This window comes from Olea europaea, chromosome 2 (genome assembly GCF_002742605.1).
Source record: "Olea europaea var. sylvestris chromosome 2, O_europaea_v1, whole genome shotgun sequence".
Lineage (NCBI taxonomy): Eukaryota > Viridiplantae > Streptophyta > Magnoliopsida > Lamiales > Oleaceae > Olea > Olea europaea.
In genome coordinates, this window is record NC_036238.1 from 20,983,653 (window position 1) to 20,993,353 (window position 9,701).

Here is a 9,701-nt window from a genome sequence, read left to right on the forward strand (position 1 = left end):
TTTTTGTAGTGGTTGATAGGTGAAATTTTCTATGGAAAATGAATTTCACCTTTCTTGGCCACATCAGCATTTTCAATCAAATCATTGAATTCCAATTCTCACCAAAATGGTGAGAATTGGAATTCTTGGTTACTGTAGCATTTTTAAAAATTTTTTTGGGCAATGAAAATAAATTATAAGAATTATTGTAAAAAAATATTTTGTAAAACAAAGTCAAACGAATATCAAAAGATAGACGATTTTTGTGACTTTTTTTGGGAAACAAATTTCATACCTAATACCAGTAAATTTTATCCCTTTAATTATCAATTTTTATGTAAAATAAAGCCAAATGAACATAAAAAGCCACTTTTATTTTAACATTTTCCACGTGGAAAATTATATCAATCAAACGCAATAATTTTCAATTCTCAAGAAAATAATTTCTAGGCAATTCAATTTTCTAGAATTTGTTTTTAATTTAATTCAATTCTATCTTTGCAATCAAACAAACCCTAAATTAAGTTTATAACCAATAAGAATGATTTCTACAATGAAAAAGAAACAAAAGATGGACTAGTTTGTAAAGGAATGCACTTCCTTGTGTTGTAGTTGTGCTCACAACCTGAGTCCCGTTGCAAGGGATCTTTGGAGGTGCACTTCGTGTACGGGTCCTCGCGAGGAGCTGGGGAGTGGGGGCGATTAAAAGTTTTCAGAAATAGAAATTGTGCCATGTAAATCGATCAATCTGTGTAAAAAGTAGTAACAACAGATAAAAATAAAAACCCTTCAAATTCCATTTCATTTGTATCAATTTAGGAATAATTGGATTTTATATTCCTAAATTTTGTCCAAATATTTTTCCATTTTTAAAAAGTTATTGTTTGGATTTTCAAGCAACAATCGACAAGACTGGTATGGTTGAGAATTAATTGTTCCAATGATCACTGAGTTCGGGCTCATGTCTTTGATTGGTCACTGAAATTTAAAATGTGGAGTTTTGGTCATTAAATTTAAGTTCATGTCTTCGATTGCTTATCGAAGTTTAAAATGTCAAATTTTGACCATTGAATTTTGAAAAATGTCGTACGTGACTCACTAGTATAAATGTTGAACTTTAAGAAATATCGAGTTTCCAATGAGAAATGTATAACATTTTTCAAAATTCAATGACCAAAATTTGATAATTTAAATTTTAGTGAGCAATCGAAAACATGTATTTAAGTTCAGTAACCAAAATTCATCATTGAGCTAACGATTGTTTAAAATTTGGATGAAATGCTGACGTGACGTGCCACACAGATGGTGAACGCCAAATGGATGAATTGTTACATAGTTGGCATTTTTAATAAGGATAAAAGAAAAAATAAATAAATAAAAAGAAACTGAATATGAAATTGGAGATGAACGCCGATCTTGAAGCTAAATCCAAAATTGTTTCTTTTGATTGATGAAATGCAGCAATTAAATCCTTAGCCAGAGCCCTTTTTTCCTGAATTTCATGTTGTTTGGTCCAATTTGTGGGTTGAAGTTGTGGAGAAGCATCAATTGAAAGGGGATCACGATTTCTCCCTGCATGCGAATTGTCGAAGCTGTTTCTTCCATATGCGGGCAAAATTGAAGATGACCCATAGGTGCATTAGGTGCACCTTGATGAGGCGATGGCGGTGGAAGTGGTTCGTGATCGTGAATCATCCTGTTGGTGCCAGAAGTCAAGTGTAAACAGTTCGAGTTCGCCGTCAATGAAATGACTGGGGATTTGGATTATTTGTAGTATTTGATGGTATGCGGACATCTGTAGGTGGGTATTGAGGAGCTTGATCGATCTGGAGGTTGTATAGGTGTGGGTGTCGCCAGAAGTGAAGATTTCGGCTACTTTTTGTTGCATGGAAAGCCAATTTTGTCTTGAATTTTCGGCCAAATCGGTTGGTGTTATGGCTGAAGCTTGGGTGTGCTGCGAAGAGGGAAGCGAGAGTTTCAAGGTGGTATGTTGGTCCGACGGCAAGGTGGCCAAAGGGTACAGTTTTGGTGGTTCATAAGTGATGACTCTAAGGTGGTTTAGGGGTAGTATGATTTTGTTTTTTTTTTCTTTTTTAATTCAAAATTTAAGGAAAAAAAGTTTGTTCAAGAACACCAACTGTGTAACAATTCATCCATTCGGCATCACCATTTGAGTGGTAAGCCACGTCATCGGACACGTCAGCATTTCATCCAAATTTTTAACAACCGTTAACTCAGTGATTAATGATATTATGAATTGGAAAGTTCAGTAATGAGTGAGGTGATTTTTAAAGTTCAATGACCTCCTGAAAACTTTTTGTAAAGTTTAGTAACTATTTGGACAATTCACTCAATATCTAGGTTATATATCGAGGACAGATGTCCGACTATCACGTTAGTAACAGAGTACGGGTAAAAAATGTCTTTAAGACAGTTTATTGCTGCATATCTGGCTTTATTTTTATCCACTTCAATTCTGCCATTCTTCTTTTGTTTGTCAAAGTTGATTTCCAACAGCAGTTGCTGGGTACAAAGATAAATTACGGGACTTTTTTGGAAAATTGAACGTGTAGAAAATAATTTTTTAAATTCTTAATGGAGCAAAATACATAAATAAAAAATTGTATTTGAAACACCCACAAATTTTGTGTATAGCAAAATTTGTTTTCTAATATTATTGCTTCAGATATATTCAACAAAGGCAGTCTATATTCCAAATTTTCAACAGAATAAAGTTGTTTGTACAATTGTTATTGACAATTATGGTTGACAATATTGATATTGTCAAAATTTGGACCATTGGTTTAAAAAACAATTTCTATAATAGATGAATGTGATGTTGTTAAGTGCGTGTTGTCAACCAATATTGTAAAAATATATTGTACAAGTAGTGTGATTGATTTTTTTTGTTTTCAGTTTTTACCTTCAATTATGATATTTGTATGATAATGCTCGACAAAGTTGGCATTGTCAAAATTCAGGCCATTAATTTAAAAAAAAAAAAACAAATTTTGAAATGGATGAATATGATATTGTCAAGTGTGAGTTGTCAATCAAGATTGTCAAACTAGATTGTACATGTAGTATGATTCTTTCCAACATGGAAAATGAAGAGTGTACAGGGGTTCAGTGAACCAACTCTCATAAACAATTGGTCCCACATGGGGCCCACTTGTAAAAAAAAAAGGAAAAAATGAAAAAAACACCCACCAACTCGTTGTATATGAGTGTTTGGCACGGGTTTTGTGAACCCGTACGTGTATCACCTTCCTTCCAACACGGAGGTAGCATGTTTGGAAAGTGATTATTTTTAATAAGTTTTCATCCACACATTTTGTATGACTTACACAGTTTATACCGACTTAACAACTAATAAGTAAAGTAAAAATCACGTTAATTACTTAATGCTCAAAACATACAAAGAAATCGTTTCAACGGTAGTAAGTTGGCTTGAAAATCACAAACCAGAATTAGGCAAGTTTTGACATATGCTTTACATATATATTGCATTTTAGGAAAGTTCAAGAATTCATATATAGATAGTAAGCAAACTCCAACACTTAATTTTCTCTCTGTTACCTTTATATTCCACCCCTCTCTCTCTAATTATATAGTGATGTAAAACTCAGCCATTGTTTGACGGTCGACCTCCTCCAAAACCTTCTTCTACCATCCCGCAAAAATCCCACAAACTAAATCATGTCTACAGATGAAGAATTCAGTCTCGAAGTCCGGTTCCCAATGCTAAAGATCAAGAATGAACATGATCAAAGTGGCATAATTATCAACGGAGAAGAGTACTGTGGCACCCCAAAGTCTCCTGAATATACAAATACAATCCCAGAGAACTGTCCACCGGCGCCGAGGAAGCCGAAGTCAGCACTCTCATGCAAGAGAAAATTGTATTATGAGTTGGAGATGGTGTCGAGTGAAGAAACTGAATCACTTTTCAGAATTTTTGAGGCCAATTTTAATGGTGCAGGCGCCACCAAGAAGAGGAGATGTTCAGTCTTGAAGTAATGATGCCATGGCGTTTCAAAGAGATCATACATAAACATGGCTATTTCGTAATTTGTGAAATTATGTGATATCTAGATTCAGGAAAATTGTACTGCCGTCAAAATTTGGATCCAAATTTACGTACTATTTGAATAAATTCAGATTATTGGTCCAACTGATATTTCTTAAGTATTTCTTGGTTTTATATGATTAATTGCCAGTTTTTCTTTTCTGCTCATTTATTCTTTCTGGGATTCATATTCATATTTGAATAACTAATGCATCTAAAAATTGTATGAATTGCTAGTTCTGATGTTCCTTATTTGCTAATTTTTCAAGTCACCTTCACTATACTTCAGAATCCTAATTTGGTAAGGAAGAAGAAGGAGCATCATGATTTCCTACTTTATTGATCGCCATGACTTTTTTCCTTTTCTTCCCTCTTTTGGCAAGATGTTAGGAATCTAATCTAATTAAAGTTGTAGTTTATTTTATAATTCATAGTTATGATTGCTAATATTTAGCTTTATATGTGCTCTATTTAATGAATGAAACGTGTGAAGAATTTATTTTACACTTCTATGATTTAGAAGGTTTGAATTCCTCACAAGGAGGTGGTTGGAATTGGTTAATTGCTTATCGATAAAGAAAGGAATTTAGCACTTTTTCTATTTATTTATTAATTTGGAAGCATGATTTGCTTGGCGTTATGATTCAATTGACATGATTTTGGAGTCGATAAACTCGATAATAATGAAGTCTAGTGTGTACAAGAGAGCAAGTTTAAATTAAATTATTATGTGTGGATAATAGTCATGAATGTACGATTAAAATTAATATTTGACATTGAGTAAATAGAAAAATAAACTTAAGTAACTTTAAAGAAGATCCAAACAGAGGATAGATAATGACATGATTTAATCAGAGAGTAAAATGTCAAGTCCGCACGGGTTCACGTATCCCAACAAACTAATTACAATTAAAAAGTAGATTACCAAACTTTTGACAAAATTAGAAGACCGAAGAATCATAACTAGTTTTTCTCTTATTGGCTCAAGTTATTATCCATTCAGAATATTCTACTTTTGACAAGCAATCTCATGGAGAGAAGCGTGTGATGATTACAATCAACACACCTACTAAATTATAATTGATTTCCTATACAAAAACTTGAGTAATAACGTAAGAGAATTTTTCTCTTTCCAAATTATTAAAAGTTGAACCTCAACTTTGAGGGTCCCCACTGTCCCACCATTGGAGCATCGTAAGGGAGGTAAATTGCGGGATATGTCTCAGCAGGCTGGGGAACAAGAGCTTGCCTGTACACTAGTGCCGACTAAGAGTCTAATTCCATATTTTAGGAATTGAACTCTCACACTGCAGCTGTCAGTGAGGTTGATACTATCTCATTCACGTCTTTTATATCACTGAGTTATGTCTCGGGGGGCCAAATTATTAATAATACATTTCGATGCTGTACAACGCAATGAGTGAGAACCCTGATGGTTTCAGTAAAAATTACTACAACTTCCTCAAATGTGATGTATAAAGAAGGCTTAACATTTGTACTTTGATTTCTCCAGGATAAACATTAACCTAGTGTCAAGAACAAAGATACAGATGACTGCAATGGAAAAATGTATAAGATGTAATAGTCGATCTTAAGTTGTCCCTTATTAGATCCTCATATAGTGTCGTTACTCAGAACTTCATGAAAAGTAGAGAATGGAAACGTTCCATACCTAGTTAAGAAAACTCCAGCAATGAATCTAAGCACATATATAGCAAGAGAGTTATTATTCTGGACATCAGCACTGCAATTCCAATATCTGCTTTATTAAAGTAGAAGCAGAGAAATCCTTTGTAACTCGTAGAATATCCAAGTGATAAGGAAATTGGAGTTGTATCGGGGCCATTTATCAAAAGAGGAAATAAATAATTGTTAACTGATTCTATCTCATTCCTACTCTAACATACGTTGAGGTATCATAACAAACAAACTTACTCAGTGGTTTGACAATCAAAGAGAGCTCTGAACCAATATAAGAATAATCATGGCCTCATGAACCCTGAAATAGAAGACACATAATTTCATAGACGGGCATAGCAAAGTTCATGTTTGCACAACTGATTAAACATTAAACCAGGGTGGACAAAGTTGTTCCATTGAAGAGATTGTGATTCATGATAACTTGTTGAGCATGCAATTTTCTCGGTATATTTATCCCCTGTTTGGCGAGGATTAAAATCAGATTTTTAGTAGATTTTGATAAAAGATGATGAGGTGTGTAGTAGAAAAGTTACGGATCCCATAAAATGTATGTTTTAAATTAGGCTTTGACTTGGATTTAGATTAAAATCCGAATCTTAATTTCTACCAAATAGAGGCTTTTAGGATAATCTAGCATGAGCAAATAAAAACATAAAATAGTCCAGTGTACTGCAGAAAAATACCATTAGTACCCACCAACATAACTTTTGAACTGATTGATAGAAAGATATTGCCACTATAATTATTTGTCATCCACCGAAAGGACTAAAACTACCAATCACTTCCTAATTACACATGCATTTGCAGTAGTTTTTCTGTTAACCTATGTAAACATAGTAGGTAAGTATTATTAGATTGTTTAAAGTTATTTATGAAGTGCCAAAAATATTGAATTCCTCAATGCCCTAAACTTTGGATAGAAAATTGAATCTTAAGTGCACCATCTCTAACATACATCTGACATTTCTAAAGAAAAGCTTCTTATCAATCACAAGTAAAACTAGTAAAAGGAAATCTAAGCTGCAGCCTAGAGTCGAGAGAGATTGGATTTCTCAGATTGAAATATTATTATAGTTGTTGACTGCCAACCTACGATCTCATACTCAGTGCTCGCAGGAGCTACTTCAGTCACATGCAAGCTTGGTCTGCGAAGGTCAGCTCGAGCTCATTGCCACCGTAATATCTAGAATCATAATGATTGTAAATTCCTTACATCCTGTCGCATCATCCCATCAATCACCTACACTTGTTGCAAATGATGTCAGTACTGCCCAAACCCACTAATCAATTGGTTTGGCCCCCCTATCCTCTGCAGAACATCATTACCTGAAGGGAACACTGATGGGAATGCCACCGGCCTCATCAACCAATCAGAGCAGAGAGCAGCGATGTGTTGTCCGAGCTCAAAACTGTGGCTGATTTAATTGATATGATGGAATTCCGGCTGAAACCTCCTATAAATAGTGGAAAATAGTTTCCTTTGGGTGGAGGGGAAATGGTTGGTTGGTCAATGGAAAAGCAAACTCTTGCAGTTTAATTTATTGTAATAAAAAAGAGGCATTCTCTTTCTTAAAGTCGACTCAATCATAGTCTTTTCTATTTTTTATGTCAACAATAGTTAACCTCCTAGTACCATGAAAGTAAAATTATCAACTAATAAGAATTGAACATACTGCATTATACCCAGCTTCAAACATCAAATGACGATAGCTGCGGAATACAATGCTGCCACCAATACTGAAAGGAGTTTTTGAAACTCAGGTGCATTTGCTCTTGAGCAAGCCGAGGCACTCACTAAAACTTAGCACATGCCACATGACATTTACATTTTTCATTTTAATAAATTCAAAACCTAGGCATTCCTCACCATCTCATGAGGCATCTCTGAATACCACGAGATATGGGGCGAATAAAGGATGGATCCCGTTGGGCATGCAGCAAACCAACATAAGAAATATCGCAAAAGAAAATACCTTTGATTGAAGACTTCCCTCTGAATACCAAGATGCAAATAGAGTACCCTTGCTCAAGAATTGTCAAGTTCAGAAGAAATTTCTAATGTCTGTGATCCATGATCTTCTTAGTAACTTCTGTATATCTTGAGTCACAAGTTACTCTGGCTGTACATTTTAGCCTCCGGAGTAGAGACTCCTAATATGCAATATCAACAGTCCTAGAAAAAACTCTACAATAGAATCTTTCACAGACATAATATTTCTTTTTTTAAGACTAGAAAGGCCACAGACGACCAACCAGCTAAAAAGTCCAACTCTATAGTTAAGTCTAATGTTACGATTCGAAAGGTAAGTTAATGAAACTTAAGTACCTTGAGCAGTGTAGTCGCCAAAGGATCATCCAAAATCTCAAGACTACAATCAGCAAGATAGTTACCTGCATTAGCCAGAAAATGTTCAAATTGATTGGCAAAATCAGCCTAATAAGTAAATAATACCATGCAAGGTCATTGTCTGGGTGTCAAGGGTTCTACTCATAATGACTATGAGTAGATATTAGGGCAAGAATAGCACATGAAAAGAAGTAACTAGACAAGCTAGTGGACGAGAACTTCTTGAAATATGAGAATTGTAAAGTTGAAGGCAGTAGTAATTTCATGTTTTTTTGAGAATAGTTATTTCATAATTTTTGTGAAATCATACAAGTATAATGAAAGGCAAACAGATTTTGGGCTCCACTAAAATAAGATTTTTGGGGAAAATGTGATTCGAAATAGTGATTTTTAAAGAATGTGTGGTTAAAAAATAAGAAAAAGTTTTGGATTTACATATAACATTATTTTATGAAAGAATGTGCCATTAAAAATGAGTTTTAGAATAATAATTTTTTTAAAAATGAAGCCCAAACAGGGGTACATTGTTTATGCAACATTTTCCTCGTGAAAAAGCTTGTACCAAAAAGTGTAAAGAATATTACCCCAAATTATGCATTGACTAATGACTGAACAAAATCCATTAGCTGAACTTTAGCCCATAAACAGAGATTATCTGATTTCGGAGGATGCATCCAGGAAGCTCAAACTTCAGCAGGAGCAGCAATGCTTCTTCCATGGTGAGATAACCAAATTTACCTGCAGTACAGTAATAGTGACAAATAAAGACCCAGAAAGCTCGACCAAACAAAAATTAGCGCCTTACATTTTGTCAGCAAAGAAACTCGGGGTCAGACCAGTCAGCAATGTGGATTCTTTATTACATTCACTCCAACGTTAAATCTACTAAAGTGCAAATGAATCAAATCTCAGAACCATTCAAGACCATGTTAATTTAGCTCTATACATAACATACCTAAGTCATTGTTTACATAATTTTATTCTCTTGGGGCCACCTCCACTTGTTGGAGTACATCCCCCAATTTTGCAAGTTATGGACATTTTGTTTGAAACTCAAGCTTGCATCTCCTCCTCAACGGTGGAATTTTCTTCCCATGATCCCATATCTTTATTATGTCCACTTCTCCTACCAGATCCATCATCTTTGCTACATCCAGTTCATTTATCTGGTATACAGAGAAACAAATTTCTTCTCCCACGTCAAAATTTGATCAGGCATCAGCTTTTTATTTGTCATCTCGAAAGACATCCAGCTTTTACCAACATCCGTTACCAGATCTGAATGTTTCAGGACTCTTCTCCACTTCACTACCAGATTTATTCTAGAAAGGTGATACAAATCAGAAACTTCGGCCAGTTATTAATCACCACTGTATTTCAATTGGATATAATATAAATATCATAAAATAAATAATAGGAAATTTCATTGGATGTCAAAATTTGGTTATGCATTATAAAAAATGTCACTTTTTAAATCTTCTATCAAAAATGTCAATTTAAGACATTTTTGACCCTCTGAATTATTTGAATACCTTATATATTAATTTCCAAGCAGAGACCAGCAAATTATGAATTTGCACAATGCGTCCCCGTCTCCAATCACCC

At 34.3% G+C, this 9,701-nt stretch overlaps 1 long non-coding RNA gene across 6 annotated transcripts; it reads right to left on the reverse strand.

The window, feature by feature from the left end:
• Positions 1-5,038: 5,038 nt before the first annotated feature.
• On the reverse strand, positions 5,039-9,436 carry LOC111366115. 6 transcript variants are annotated; one of them, XR_002697579.1, is made up of 5 exons: positions 9,052-9,436; positions 8,681-8,834; positions 6,839-8,140; positions 5,984-6,047; positions 5,039-5,792 (listed from the first exon to the last, which is right to left on the reverse strand). It is a non-coding gene; the product is annotated as an uncharacterized LOC111366115 (long non-coding RNA). The 6 variants fall into 6 exon arrangements; XR_002697575.1 differs by having other exon boundaries at positions 5,039-6,989; positions 7,076-8,140; XR_002697577.1 differs by having other exon boundaries at positions 5,039-6,047.
• Positions 9,437-9,701: the final 265 nt, after the last annotated feature.